The following is a 16,453-nucleotide window of genomic DNA, read 5'->3' as shown; positions in this document are numbered from 1 at the left end:
AAAATAGAAGCTATTCAAACATTTCCACAGCCTTAAACCAATTAAGCATGTTAGTTCATTTTTAGGGTTAGCATCTTATCACAGACAATTCATTAAACACTTCTGAAAAATCTTGCGACCCTTAGATAAACTTAGAAAAGCAGAGAATTTTGAGTGGACTCGAGAGCACGAGCGGTGAAGGGGCCGAAACCCGTTATTAAGTGTAAGATAAAGAGGTGTTGGCCATTAAGTGTCTGTTAGAAAGAAATCGTTATTTTCTGTTCGGACATAAAATTTGTATTAGGTCTGATCATCAACCCCTATCGTACATTTTTAAGAAGTCAGATCTATGAAGTCGTCAGGCTAGATGGTTGGAAGCATTGTTAGAGTTCGACATCGTTGGCTTTGAATATATACCAGGCCGAACTAATGTAGTAGCGGGTGCCTTATCTCGTTCTGTGGCTGCTATAACAAGGTCGATGAGTACGTCAAGGGCTGCGCGGAAACGCGAGTCGACAGCACTCAGTAACCCCTCCAAGCTGGGAGAGACCTCAGCTGATAGGACGGAGTGTGTGAGTGAGTTTGTTGGGCCCAGTGGAGGAAGGAATGAAGTAAATGTCCAGCGTATGAATGAGTCTGTCCTTGAAGCTTACAACATCTGTGATGATGATTGTGATTGGGAGATAACACAGCTAATAAAGGCCCAGAAAGAAGATCCTGTTTGGGGACGAGTTAAGGGTTACATTACAGGAGAAACAGAAGAATTTAGTATTGGACTGGGCTAATTACCCGGTCGGAACTCGATCAGTTGGAGACCGCCTTAACCGCGGTTGAAGACAGTTATTATGGCTGTAGCTAAAGGACAAGAGGCACTAAGCATTTTAGAGAAGAGGATTAATGATTTCGGGGAGAAATTAGATTTATGTAGAAAGCGCTACAAAATTAGCTTTTGTAGCTAGTGAGCTAACTCTACACCTAGAAAACGTGGCAAGCCAGATTCAACAAGTGGCAACCACGGGGGAGATCACATCCGACATTTAATCCCCCAGGAATTTTTGAGAATAATTAAATAAATTCAGAAGACACCAGCTGTGACGGTACGTCACAGCTGGTGTCGCCTGTAGGTTGAGTGTGCACTTAGATGTTTTCTGTATTTTGTGTACTAGTACTTTGGTTTGTAAACACTTTGCTAATGTGATATAGCTATATGATTATATTTTGGTGTATAACCTTATTGGTGATTTTTTTCCTTTGTATGCGATGGCCATCCTGTATGTTTCATTTTACGTTTTTGATTTTTGACATACATTCTTTCTTTTTACTCATGATGTCTCTGTGGATCTATATATTTTTCTTTTCCATAGGGAATGGTTTGTTTTAATGTACTGTGGTTTTTTGTTAACTGTTATTATACCATATCTGTAATTACAGAATCAAGGGCGGAGAGTGAGACCAAGACATGAAACGCCTCCCCTGTGATCTGAGAGTAGCAAAGTTGTCGCTTAAGCGAGTCTGAAGATTAAAATCCTTTGTTGAGTACTTTTTTAGTATGATTTGTTTTACACAAGGAAATATTCAGATTTCAGTTGCTAATGTGTAACCTTTGGATATTTTGGTTCTTAGCTCTTGCTCACCTATAATTGTCAAGCTATGCATTGTTCTCAGAATTACTTGCCATAGTTTTTTGCTTTGCACATATGTAACTTTTTTTTCAGTAATTTCTTTACTCATATTTACTCAAAAGTATTGATTTTCAGAGTTAATTACTGCAATTTTTGTTCTTTTTCTTTTTTAGTATATAACCTTTTGAAGTTTGTTTTGGTTTCATTCAATCACATTATATGTGTTGTGTGATTATGTGGTTATAGTTTTTTTTTTTTTTTTTTTTTTTTTTTTTTTTTTTTTTAGAAGTTGGTTTTGTGCACCCAAAGCGAATTGCGGCAGAAAAATAATGTTGGGGTTTGAATTTGAAGTAAATTTTGATGTGATTGTTTTTTGTTTTTTTTGGTTTACCACAGTTCCAGGAGTAACTGTAACTTAGTAGGGGGGATTTGTCACGTAGGCCACACTTGAAACCCCTGTTGGAGGTTATGTAAATAACCTCCGCCTGCTGGTATGCCTGGGAATGCATGTTGCCTCAGCTTCCACCGGCGACAGGATGCTGTCACCATCTCAAACTGCAGGCAAAGGGTTTTTTTTTTTTTTTTGTCACACCATTATTCTTACAGATTGCTTGGGAGAGCAACAGCCAGGAGACGAAGGGCTTCCGGAGGAACATCCGTCTAGTGACAAAATGGACTACCACCTCGATACCCCTAGGACACGTGACATCTCCCCATGGACACCATTTGCCACATCCTGCAGTGTGCCCCGCCTTGCCGGCAGTCGGGATAGAGTTGCTGTCAAAGTTAAAGGGCTCGAATTACTCCGTTGTTCAAGACCACCACCATAAGAACTTTGTATAAAATATAACTTAGTTTTTCTTTTAAGTAGACAGTTCAAGTGTGGGTAATAATTATATAATTATATGTAACTGTAACTTTTGTCTCCTCACTGATTGCTCCCCCAAAAATAAATGTGATGTTTGAAATATAAAAGAGCACTTATCATTTATTATAACAACAAGGACCTTTCTGCCGAATTTTCATTCTGCTAAGAAGTGTTCGTTAATAACTTGTTATTATTTACCTAAATACTATAAGTTAAACTGCAGCCTAATCTGTGCCTGATCCTGTCTTCTGAAAATTTATTTTGATTTAATTTGTCTGTAACTTGACAATTATTATTATTATTATTATTATTATTATTATTATTATTATTATTATTATTATTATTATTATTATTATTATTATTATTATTATGGTAATCAATTGTGTACTAAAATGTTTAATAAACGTTATTTTTTAAGTAGAATGTTTAGGTAATCATAATAATTACGCAATAGAATTTTGATTTTACAGCAAAATGATTGCAGTTATACTAACCTGAGTAAAAAAACCTATTTTTCCTTAGTGAAAATATTTTTTTTTTCGAAGACTTAAGGACATTCCAAAGAAATCTAGAAATAAATAGGAATTTTCACATAATAAGTATTGAACGCTCAGCCATATTCCATTAACCTTATGATAAGTATACTACTAGCAAAACCCTATTCATATTCATTATAACTATTTCTGTATTCTTTTATTCGCTTAGACAAGTGCATGTGTCAAATCTTTAGTATCATATTCTAGTGTTTAGTATCAAAATGAATTACTTTTCAATCCATCTTTCTTTCGTATTACTGTTTGCCAGATTAGGTAACCCCCCCCCCACACATACACAGTCATTTAGATTTTTTCCTATTGTGAATGCTCGAGTCTTAAAATCCTATGGAAAATTATTATGAATTAGAGCATTGCCCATTGTATTGTAAATCGATTTTTCTTAATTTATTTTTCTCCATACATGGCCGTGTCTAGCCTCCGTCATATGGCTTTTGACAACCCTGAAAAAATACTTGTTCGGCAAGTCCTCTCCTCTATTGATAAGACTGTTGTATAACAGGACCCTCCGCTAATCCACACTCTTTGACACGGATTATCCCTTGTAAATTTGTAGCCCTGATCTATATCCATATCAGATTAGTAAAAGATAACACATCTGGCTCAGTGCTATCTTTCTTTGTAATCGGATTACCATTCATTTAACAGCTACATCACCTTAAGCTAATTTAATAATCCATAGTTTGGAATCTTGAACTTTCCCTTTCTTGGTATTTCTTCCAAAGTGTGTTCGCTAATTCCAAAAATCACGCAATTTTGTTATTCATGGCCAATGGAGCATTCATTTGCCGACCTTGCACCCTCACCCTAACAAAACTGGGACATTAGACAGCACCACGAAGATGTCCGCTCCATTCCACTCATTTTACCTGATAATAGATTTATGCTCATAGAAGAGAATATATCAACATATATATATATATATATATATATATATATATATATATATATATATATATATATATATATATATATATATATATATATATATATATATATATATATATATATATATATATATATATTCTGTCAATCCTTATTGACTTCAACTTTTGCATCTCATCAGTTCAATGTCTACGAACAATTTTTTATTTTTCAATAAAAAAAATGTCATGACGGACAAAATTCAAATTTCAAATCTAAGTCTAAATTAGTCTCAGGAAACGGGATAAGTCAGAGGCAAATCTGATATTTCAAACTTATTTATATTTAAATGAAAATTTCATAACTTCATCCGTAAGCACTTCAAAATTTTCCAAGTATTTCCAAATTCTCGATAGCTTTCTTAAAACATTATTTACGTTATAAAATGTGTCAAGTCAATGTTTACAAGTGCTCTTACAATTCATGAGTTTACATCATAATTTCTGGGTGGGACTACAGCTAGGAGACTAGTTTTGTTTTAAAATAATTTTAACTTCAACATCACACTTGAAGAAAAATTATAATTTTAAATCTAGAGCTTATCTTGGTGGTCTTTTATAACAATGGCTCTCCTCAAACTGACTTCTAGGTGTGGTAATCCCTCAAGACGTGGTCCTATAGAGCCCAGGGGTTGGTGCCATCTTTCTTAGGGGTGTCGAGGTAGTAGTCCGTTCTGTTACCAAGCGGATGTTCTTTGTGTCCTGGCTGTAGCTTTCCCACACAATCTGTAAGAACAACCAAGTCAAGGACGACGTAGAAGTCATGGATGAGTTTCTCGTCTCCTAACTTGAAAGGTTATGAACAAAAACTATTTATGAGAACTATTTTTTCCCCAAAACCCTGGCATTTCGAAGGAACCTTATTTTGCACCTGATTGACTGTTATGTGTTTCCACAATAAAAGACACAAATGTCCCTGTATCTATTAAACAATTTATAATACCAGAAGGGAACTTAACTTTGATAACAGGTTGCTGGGGTGCTGTGATCGGCCTTCATTTTATTGGGTCATCCTTGGTGCCGCCGGCACCGCTGGTGGCCGTCCTTGTGCTTGCGGCGCCGACCAAACCACAGGCGGCGCCGGTTGTGTCATTGGGGGCCTCCGTCCTGGGGATTCTTGCGTGGAACCCACCGAGGGATTGGGGTAATACGATGTCGTTCCCAATGCAGGAGTCGTTCTTCCTCCTGCCGGGGTCGTTGCTGGGGCTCCCGCGCTTGGGGTTCGAGCCGCATAACATTGGCTAGCGTAGTGTCCCCGCTTTTTGCAATTAAAACAATGCATCATCCTCTGAGATTTTGTCTTCGGGATTGCTCCTTGTCCCAACGATTTCTTCTGTCCACTCGGATGGCTCCCGGACGATGACGATGACGATGAAGGTTGCTGTTGCCTATGTCCTTGCAGCTGGAGTGCTTATTCCGTGCTTTCCATAAGAATCCTCACATTGTTCATCGCCCTATCTATGGGTACGGACTGAAACAGTATACCCCATGCATATCCTGGTACATGTGACTTCATGACCTTCTTCTACCAGGGGTTCTTAATGCCTTCCAATGCATCATGGCCGTCCAAGTCCGCTGTTATCCGTGTGAAAAATTTGTAGAAGTGTTTGGCTTCTTCGCGGACAGGAACATAATTGCATATGTATTGATTCAAACTGGTGGTACCTAGGCGTAATCTCCATTGTAGGTGTACTTCCAGGTGCTCCAAAGACCTGGGCTCCATGAATTCGAGGTCTCTCTTCACTCTTCTATGGGCATATCCTCGAATTCTCTGTTTTGCCAAAAAATTCTCTGACGGTTGGACCAACATCGCTCCGACGTCGCTGCTTCGACAGATACGAGAAACGTCTCCATCGATATAAATCTTCTCCCTTGTCGTGGCACTGTATCTTCAAAGATTGGGACATAATCAGACAGCGCTGGAAAACCGCTAGAGTCACTGTGTCTTCCATTTCCTCCAACCCTGGGTTCGAACCCATCTTCTAGTGAAGGGCTGTTTTGATATGCTACCTGCTATGTTGGTCTCTCTGTGCCCATTGAGGTTCCACTGTGTACTGGTTCTCCTTGTGCCCTTACGAAATGATGTAGACCACCTATGGTTTCGTCGACTTCAATGTACAAATCATTGTGTTCCTGTACACTCATGTTGTAATTTGTATTGTCACCAAGTTGTTGAAATTATCCCACCTCTGCCACCAGGTTTTGTCATGACAGACAAAACTCAAATTCTAAATTAAGTCTAAATTAGTCTCAGGAAACGGGATAAGTCAGAGGCGAATCTGATATTTCAACCTTACATATATTTAACTGAAAATTTCAGAACTTCGTTCTTAAGCACTTACAAATTTTCTAATTATTTCAAAATTCTGGATATCGTTTTTAAAAAAAAAATAACGTTATAAAATGTGTCAAATTAATGTTTACAAGTGCTCTTACAATTCATGAGTTTACATATTAATTTCTGGGTGACCCTACAGCTAGGGGACTAATTTTGTTTTAAAATAATTTTAACTTCAACATCACACTTAAAGAAAATTTATAAGTTTAAATCTTAAGTTTATCTTGCGAGTCCTTGCACAACGAAGTGACACGAGCCTTCTATAACAATGGCTCTCCTCAGACTTTCTTCTAGGTGTGGCAATCCCTCAAGATTTGGTCCTATAGTGCACTGGGTTAGTTGCCATCTTTCCTAGGGGTGTCGAGGTAGTGGTCCGGTCTGTTACCATGCGGATGTTCTTTGTCTCCTGGCTGTAGCTTCCCCACACAATCTGTAAGAACAAAGAGGAGATAACAAAAAGCCCTTTTCAACAGAAATGAGGAAGCAACAGAATCCTGTCGCCGGTGGAAGCAGAGGTAGTGTGGGTTCCCAAGTGAAGCCAGCAGGCAGAGGTCGTTCACATGACCCCGAAAGGGGGTTTCAAGAATTTGTTATGTGTGACAAAAACATAACTCTATCTCAGTGTTTTCTTGCCCTAATTCAAGAAAACAGATTAATAACCTATTTGAACTCTCAAAGTGGACACCCACCCCCCCTCTTAAAGGCTTAAAGAGGCAAAGGCCAGGGACAGTGACATTACCCTATTAAGAAGAGCAATACCATAAAGATTGACCCTATTATATATGATCAGCACCGAATTCCCCTATCCACCAAAGCTATGACCAAGGTGGGCCAAGTAATGGCTGCTGATGACTTAGCAGGTAGACCTATAGGCTTACCAGACAAGGACGCTACCCCATGGTCACCACTACCACAACCCTCCATTAATAGGATATCAACGGTTAATCAGAGATTGGTCCTTCTTCACCCCTCCTTTTTTAATCTAACACTAAACTATCAAAGTTAGAGGATCAAGGGTTTTGTGACAAGCCAAGAGTAGGTTTTGACTTAAAAGCAGGATGAAATCAACTTAGTAACTTTATTACAACACATCGAGTATATACACACAGACGGTCCCGGTAAAACCGTCACAAAATGCAGACATGCTATTTTTTGTCAAAACGGCAACCGGTTCTGTTAACAGTTAACAATGGAATATACCGACACGCTAAAACAAGTTGCTGTCAGTGCGAGGGGAGACCTAGGATACAAAGGATACCATATACAAAAAAAAATGTCGTTACTATGTACGCTCGTAGGACACACGGTTGGTACATGTCTCCCCCCCCCCAAGAATGACATTCTGTACATGTTAAATAGGGCGTCCTGCTCTAGAGAGGCGAACTGTAGGCAGGTCATCTGGCATGATATAAGCAGGTTTTAGACGATCAAGGGAGACCCAGTCTTCTTTGCCATGAATGTTTAATAGGAATGCTTTCTGATTGCGTCAAATCAATAAGGAAAGGACCTGTGTAAGGAGACGTTAGCAGTAGCTTGATTTTGTTGTTACGTAGGAAGACGTGCGTTGTAGAGTGCAAGTCTGTCAGTATATGATGCCTCACTGGAGGCTTGTAAGTCTGGCGGCATGGAGTAGAATCTTCCCACGACGTGATGCATGCGCTGGAGATCGTCGGAGGAGGTTGCAGAGGGAAAAAATTTGGCAGGAACGACCAACGGGTCGTCATATACCATTTCAGCTGCCAAGACGTCTAGGGTATCTTTAGGAGTGGTCCTTAGTCCCAGGAGGACCCAGGAAAGCTGAGTAAGCCAGTTGGAATTCTTCCAGCAGGACCTCAAAGCTGCTTTGAGGGTGTGATGAAAACGTTCAACCATTCCATTGGCAGCGGGGTAGTAGGCAGGTATCTGGTGTAGGGTGATGCTTAGGATATTTGCTAATGATACCCACAATTAACAGGTGGAAGTGGTACCCCTCTCAGAAGTGATATGCTCAGGGATGCCAAATCTTGCTATCCATCCTTAAAGTAAGGTAGATGTACATGAGGCTCTTGTTGCAGTTTCCATAGGAATGGCTTCAGACAAACAAGTGGAGTGGTCAATGACAGTAAACAGGTAATGATGTCCTTGTGACGTGGGTAGGGGACCTACAACGTCGACATGAATGCGGAAGAAACAACGCTGAGGTTGAGAAAAGATGATAACTCCTGAATCCGTTTGCCAATGTACTTTGCAAGTTTGGCAAGAAGTACTGGTGCGAACCTAATCCTTAGCATCCTTAGTAATGCCGTGCCAAATGAACTTCTTATTCAGCAGCTGTGCAGTAGAACCGCACGAGGGATGTGAAAGGCTATGAATGAAATCAAACACCTGTCGGCGCATGGGAGCAGGGATCCAAGGTCACGGTCTACCAGTACTGACATAAAAAAGGAGGGTGGTGTTGGAGTCGTCGTGGAGTACGTCTTCCAAACGAAGGGATATGCAGGATGTCCTACATGCTTGATGCTCTAGATCCTATCATTGTGCTTCAGCCAAGGCGTCGTAATCCAGTCGCAGTTGAACGGCGTCCACAGTGTGTCTTGATAGGGCATCAGCAATGGGATTCATTTTCCTAGAGACGTTTTGAAGGCTGCAATTGTATTCAGCCACAGCGGAGAGATGTCGGCGTTGACGGGCGTACCAGGCGTCAGATTGTCGAGTGAAGGCGTGCACCAGATGCATCTGGTCTGTGAGAATGAAGAAGGGCGTACCTTCTTAGAAATGGCAAAAGTGACGGATAGCTAAGTGCACCGCCAGCAATTCGCGATCGAAAATAGAATAACCCAATTCTGCCTTGGACAGTTTTCTTCTGAAGAAGGCCAATTGACCACCTGTTCGATTACTGCACCAATTATGATGTCGCTAGCATCGGTGAAGAGAGGGAGGGGGACATGTGGGATGGGAAAAATGAGAGCAGCAGTGGTTGATAGGGCATTCTTTGCATTGCAGAAGGCCGCTTCTTGAAGGGGACCCTGCATCAGGTCTTTTGGCTTGCCCTTCAGGGAGGCGTGGATGGGAGCAAGAGTGTCAGCAATGGCTGGTAGAAAACGGTAATAATAATTGATCTTGCCCAAGAATTCCTGCAGTGCTTTGACAGTCGAGGGAGTAGGGAAGTTCTGAAGGGCTGCTACCTTCTCAGGGACGGGATGATTTTTTTCAGGAGTGATGCGGTACCCAAAGAACGACAATTCGTTGGTGGCAAAGGTACACTTCTCATACCAGACTACATGGCCGTTTTGTTGCAGGCAGTTGAGCAAAATGAGTAGGTGACGGAGGTGTTCCTCTTTTGAGGAAGAGAACACAAGTATGTCGTCCACGTAACATACACAAAAGGGGAGGTCCCCTAAGATGCCATCCATGAGTCGTTGAAAAGTGGCCCCAGCATTACGAAGTCCAAAAAGAGGAGTAATTGAAGGTATATCTACCGAAGGGAGTGGTGATGGCAGTCTTGGGGATATCTTCCGGGTTCATAGAAACCTGATAATACCCCTTCAGGAGATTGAGCATGGAGAAAACCTTCGCTTTGCGCTGGTATGAGGTCTTGTCGGCGATGTTTGTGAGGGGATAGACATCCGGTTCTGTTTGCATGTTCAGGTGCCTATAATACCCACCGTCTTTCTTCAGGACTATGAGTAAGAGTGATGACCATGATCTAGAGGCCTTTTGGCCATTTCTTCCATTTCAGCTAACATCTGTTTGGTGGCTGCCTATTGATCCGGTGCCAGACGTCTGGATTTGGTGAAGACTGGGGGTCCTGTCGTCTTAATATGGTGATAAATACCATGTTTAGCAGGATCCGTGGAAGTTTGGCGAAGTTCTGGACGGAAAACCTAAGGGTACACCGTGAGGAGGTGGGTGTAGGCATCTGTGGGTGCGTTGATGTGGAGAGCGAGGCTGGAGGGCCCGGGTTGAAAAGGTGTCCACAAGTACGAGTCTACGTTGACCAATCGTCGGTGGGTGATATTGACCAGAAGATGGAAATGAGAGAGGATTGGCTTTGAGACATCAGCAACGAGAAACTTGCAATTAAATTTGCCATTTCCAAACGATAATGTGGGGTTCTTGTAACCGTAGGTGGGTATCGCAGATCTCTTGGCAGCTACCAGGGGGACGTTGGCACACTTTGACACACTATGTCGTGTCCTGAAGATTTCCTTGGCAAAAGAGAATGACAAGCACCCGTGTCTACTAAAAATCGCATGTCCATTCTTGCAAAACATAAAAAGAAAAGATTAGAAAAATGGGAGGCCACCACCACGAGCAGTGGCTTACATAGACGTTTTTTGGCCACTGACAATCCTTGGCACATTTCTTTGCGGCAGCCCCGAATCTGAAGTGGTAGTAGAAAAATTGTTGCCGATGGGCCAGAGTAAATAGCTGTAGAAGTCGTTGGTTGGGGCGCAAGTAAGTGGTAGGTGATGGGTGGCTTTGTCGCCCCTCCGACACGTCACGGGGTAGGCGTGTGTGTCCTACGGCATTCACGTCAGTTTCGTTTGACCTTGAATAGGTGTCCTCTTCATCAGGAGTGGAGGCGTTGATGGAGATCTTGAAGGTCGTGAAGTGGCTGTCCATAAGGGCATTGGCTTTGGTCATCAGGTCCTCTATGGATAAACTATTGACATGGTAGTGCGTACATGTTCGGGTATGGCAGTGCGTACAGGTTCGGGTAAACGGTATACCCAAAGGGCACAAAGTTGATTAACCTCACGAGGAGATCCATCTGCAGCAGGTTGCAGGCAAGCGATACAGGTCAATTCCCTGAGGGCGAGCGAAGCCCTTTGGTTCTCCAACGGTTGTTGTGAGAGCTGAAAAAAGCTTTATTGTATGCGTGGCTGGCAACGGCGAGTACAGGTGCAGAAGGTATGTAATGAGGGCATCATAAGATATTGGGGTGTCTCCTTTTTCCTAAAGCCAGTCGGAGATATCCGGGAAGGTGTCCTCGGGTATCGCCGCGAGAACATAATCTGATTTGGTGGTTGAGCGAGTTATGCCCTTGATGTGGTACCGGACTTCTGTGTGTTGAAACCAAGCAAACGCCTCTCCGCTAGCGAACAACGAAGGTTTCAATGGGGATGCCATAGTAACTCAGAGGAAAGAACGGGGGGGGGGGGGAGGGGAGGCGGGAGGAGGGAGTCAACTTTTGCGGTCACCGATTTGACGAGTCAAGAGTAGGTTGTGACTCAAAAGCGGTATGAAAGCAACTGAGTACTTTATTACGACACATCAAGTATATATGCAGAGAAGGTCCCGGTAGGGTCACAAAATACAGACATGCTATTTCTTATCAAACTAGCAGCCAGTTCTGTTTACAATTAATAATGGAATATGCAGATATGCTAAAACAAGTTGCTCTCAGTGCGAGGGGAGAGTGAAGATACAAAGGATACCATATACAAAAAAGAGAAATGTCGTTACTATGTACACTCCTGTGACACACGGGTGGTACAATTTACACATTAGACGGTATACAGCGATCCGCAGGACGGTGTGCTTAGTTATTGCCTTTTGAATGCGTGGTAGAAAAAATTCCCACTTCATATAGGCCTCAGTGCCAGTCTTAAGGAGAAGTGGTACCGGGAATATTCCACCACAATGCCAAAATTCCTATTTGCATGAGTTAAAATATTGACGGACACCAAATTAGTGAGATGCACAAGTTGGAATAGAGAAAAGATCCTCGATGAAGGCCTACAGAAGGATTGCATACATATATTCATTACCAATATCAACCAAAGCTAGGACCATTAAGAGTTGGCAATAGTTGTCGATGACTCACCAGGTAGATCTATAGGCTCCACTAGGATGGTGAGGTTGCCGACACTAGAAAATATAGGGCTTAAAGGGCAATCAAAATTCAGTCCAACAGAATGCAATACAGAGACCTTTCCAATACTGAACAGGAGATTGATAAGCGATTCAACGAAGACCATTTTTTTTTTTTAAACAAAACAATATCAATCTCTATTTAGGAATAAGATGGAAGAATTCTTATTACTTCCTTAGAATTGTCCCGCTCTTTTCTTCTTTTTTCACACCATTCTTGAAAGTACACTTGCTATCCAGTCCACCGTACAATTTCCATGTAACTATCTTTTTGTCTCTTATATATCTCTAATATCAGAAATGGTTAAAATGCTCTTTTGAAGGAGAGCTGTGCAACAAAAGTAAATGAATCTTCCTGAAGTCATATTTAACCAAGAAATATTAATTTCTAAGTTTTCTGAATACTCTTTTCAGATGTTTGATTTATATACAAAGTTCAAAGGTATTACACTCCCACCAGCCACCTCTACTGTAACGATTCCTTTTTCTGCTTGAAACGAATGAATATATACTCCCATCATGTTTACTTTCCAGAAGAAAAGATTTGCATCTCAAAATACTACTCAATATTCCAAACTGTATTCTTAAATATAGCTACTTAATAATAATGCTTTAAAAATATTAACGCTTTTTCCGTCATTTCCACAAATGATAATTGCATTTACATGTTTCTGCAATAAAATTTACCAGGAATATTTCTCTACAATACATATAATTTTCCTTTTGTAGATTTACCTTTATTTTTTATGGTAAATCAAGCACTGATCTTACGTTATAATGATTAATAATAGTTTTCTCCAAAAATATTAGAAAGAAATAAGTTTATTTCATTACAGTGGTAAATGTTACTGCTCCCATTCATATATATATATATATATATATATATATATATATACTGTATATATATATATATATATATATATATATATATATATATATATATATATATATATATATATATAAATATATACATATATATATATATATATATATATATATATATATATATATATTTATATATATATATATATATATATATATATATATATATATATATATATATACTGTATATATATATATATATATATATATATATATATATGTATATATATATATATATATATATATATATATATATATATATATATATACATAAATATATATATATATATATATATATATATATATATATATATACATACCTATATATATATATATATATATATATATATATATATATATATATATATATATATATATATATATATAGGTATATATATATATATATATATATATATATATATATATATATATATATATATATATATATATATATATATATATGTATATATATATATATATATATATATATATATATATATATATATATATATATATATGTATATATATATATATATCTGTATATAGATATAGATATAGAGATATATGTATATATATACATATATATATATATATATATATATATATATATATATATATATATATATATATCTGTATATATATATATATATATATCTGTACATATATATATATATATATATATATATATATATATATATATATATTCCCCTAATTAGCTCAATGAGAAAAGAGATTCATATCAGATCAGGAAGGAATCATTGGAGAATCCATATTATTACCAATATTAAATAATGAGATGAAGCACAATCCATCACAGTGATGAATGCAATGATTTAGTCACGAGTAACTCTAAAAGTGGAATAGAGTTTTTAGAGGAAAAAACCCAAATAAGAAAAATAGATATATTAAATGTAAGTGAAACATAGTATTCCTAAGAGACTGGCAGTGATGACCAGATGAAGAGTTTCCAAACATATAGATAAGACAAAACAAATAAGAATCAAGGGGGAACCGCTATATATGGAAGAGAAATACTTTAAATCAAGAAAAAGTCTGTGAAAAATACAGCAACACAGAATGTGAATTAATGGCGGTAGAATTTGAATATGAAAATATAGTGAATATTGTAGTTTACAGACCCCCAAACACTAAGGAGTTTGACATAATAATAGTAAAATATATGATATAAGTAGGAACCATAAAGACTGGAATATACTCCTATCCGAAGATTTTAACTTTCCTTTCGCGGATTGGAGAGAATGGATAGAAGAAAGTGGTTGTATATTTACATATACAAAAGAGAGTAATAGTATCGCAGAAGATAAGAGGCAATCTAAAAAGCTCCAAGATAGGCTATTAGAACATAATTTGCAACAAATAAACCACACTCCAACAAGAAAGGACAATGTCCTAGATTTAGTATTTGTTAATGAGGTGAATTATGTTAAAGAAATAATAGTCTATAACACGGGAATTTAAGACCACAATGTCATAAAATTAATAGTTCATACCAAAGCAAGTGAACGGATGGGAAGGATATGGAGAATATAATTTTTATAGTAAGAATATAAAATGTTCAGAAATAAATGAAGAATTACACAAAGATTGGAAAAATTTATTCTTAAGTAATAATATACAGGTGAATATGGATATACTGTACAAAATACTGGAGAAAATTGTTGAAAAATATGTACCGAAAATAGAAAATATAAACATCAAACATGCATACCAAGAGACAGAAGGATTTTATTTCAGAAAATTAGAAAGTGGATGAAAAATCTTGCAAAAGAAAAAAAATGTATGGAAAATGATGGAAAAAAAAAGTAGTATAGAAAATGCAGAACAAAAGAATATGTAATCGAAAGAAAAGGAAAAAAAGGGACGTAGAAGTAAGGACGCTTAAAAATATCAAGGAAAACCGCAAAGTACTTTACTCTTATGCAAAAAAGATGAATGAAGGGAGATTAGAAAAAGGCCCTCTAAGAATTGAAGGACAGTTAACGAATAAAAAAAGGAAATATGCAACACATCAATAGAAAAATATAAGGGTAAATTCACGCCAAGAATTGCGAATGAGAACAATGAAACAGAAATGAGAGAAGAAAATATTGAATACCGAACGGATATAGATATTAATGAAGCAGCTATAAGCAAAATAAAAAATGGATTAGCGGCCGGGCCAGATGGAGTGCCAGCGATTTGATTTAAAAAAAAAAATGCACACAGTATCGCGAAGCCACTTGCAATACTGCTAAGACAAAGTGTAGATATGAGCGAGATATATGTTAAACATAAATTAGCTTATATAACCCCTATTTTCAAAAGTGTATCAAGACAAGAGGCAAGCAATTATAAACCTGTTAGTCTAACGTCACATACTATGAAAATGCATGAAAGGGTAATAAAAAAGAAAATAAAGAATCATTTGGTTAACAATTATTTGTTTAATATAGGTCAACACGGTTTTGTGCTAGGAAAAAGTACACAAACCCAACTAATAGCAGACTATGAAAACATATACAAAAATATGATAAAGGAAAAAGATACAGATGTGGTCTATCTAGATTTTGTAAAAGCCTTTCACAAGGTAGACCATAATAGATTAGAAAAAATGATGAGAAAGCATAATATTATGGGAAAGATAGGAAAATGGATAAAAGAATTTCTACAAAACAGAAAACAGATAGTGGTTGCAAATGACAAGAAATCAGATGAAGCTCAGGTAATATCTGGCGTTCCACAGGCTACTGTATTAGCCACACTGTTGTTTGTTATTATGATCTCAGACATAGACTGTAACGTTAAAGACTCCGTAGTGAGAAGTTTCCCCGATGACACAAGAATAAGTAGAGAAACTACTTGTGATGAAAATAGGAACTCTTTATAAAGAGATCTAAACAAAATATATGAATTGGCAGTGGTAAATAGGATGGTATTCAACTCCGATAAATTCGAATCAATAAATTATGGAAACAGAGAAGGAATGGCAAATGTATACAAGGGACCTAATGACGCAACAATTAAAAACATGGAAACAATTAAAGACCTTAGTGTACTGTTAAACAGGAATATGTTATGCACCGACCAAATAGCAACACTGTTGGCTAAAAGTAAAACAAAAATGGGAATGCTATTCAGACACCTTAAAACAAGACAATCTGAACACATGATTATACTTTAAAAATAATTTATGTACGTAGTAGACTCGAGTCCTGCAATGTGAAATGGTACCCACACTACCAAAATGATATTGCATAAATAGGGAGTGTACAAAGGTCCTTTACTGCTAGAATAGAAGAAGTTCATGACCCTTGAATACTGGGAAAGACTATAATTTTTAAAATTGTTCAGTCTAGAAAGGAGAAAAGAACGCTACATGATAATACAAGCATGGAAGCAAATCGAAGGAACTACTGAAAACATCATGGAGC

This window comes from Palaemon carinicauda, chromosome 23, assembly GCF_036898095.1.
Source record: "Palaemon carinicauda isolate YSFRI2023 chromosome 23, ASM3689809v2, whole genome shotgun sequence".
NCBI lineage: Eukaryota > Metazoa > Arthropoda > Malacostraca > Decapoda > Palaemonidae > Palaemon > Palaemon carinicauda.
The sequence above is the reverse complement of the archived record's forward strand: the minus strand, read 5'-3'. Positions refer to the sequence as shown.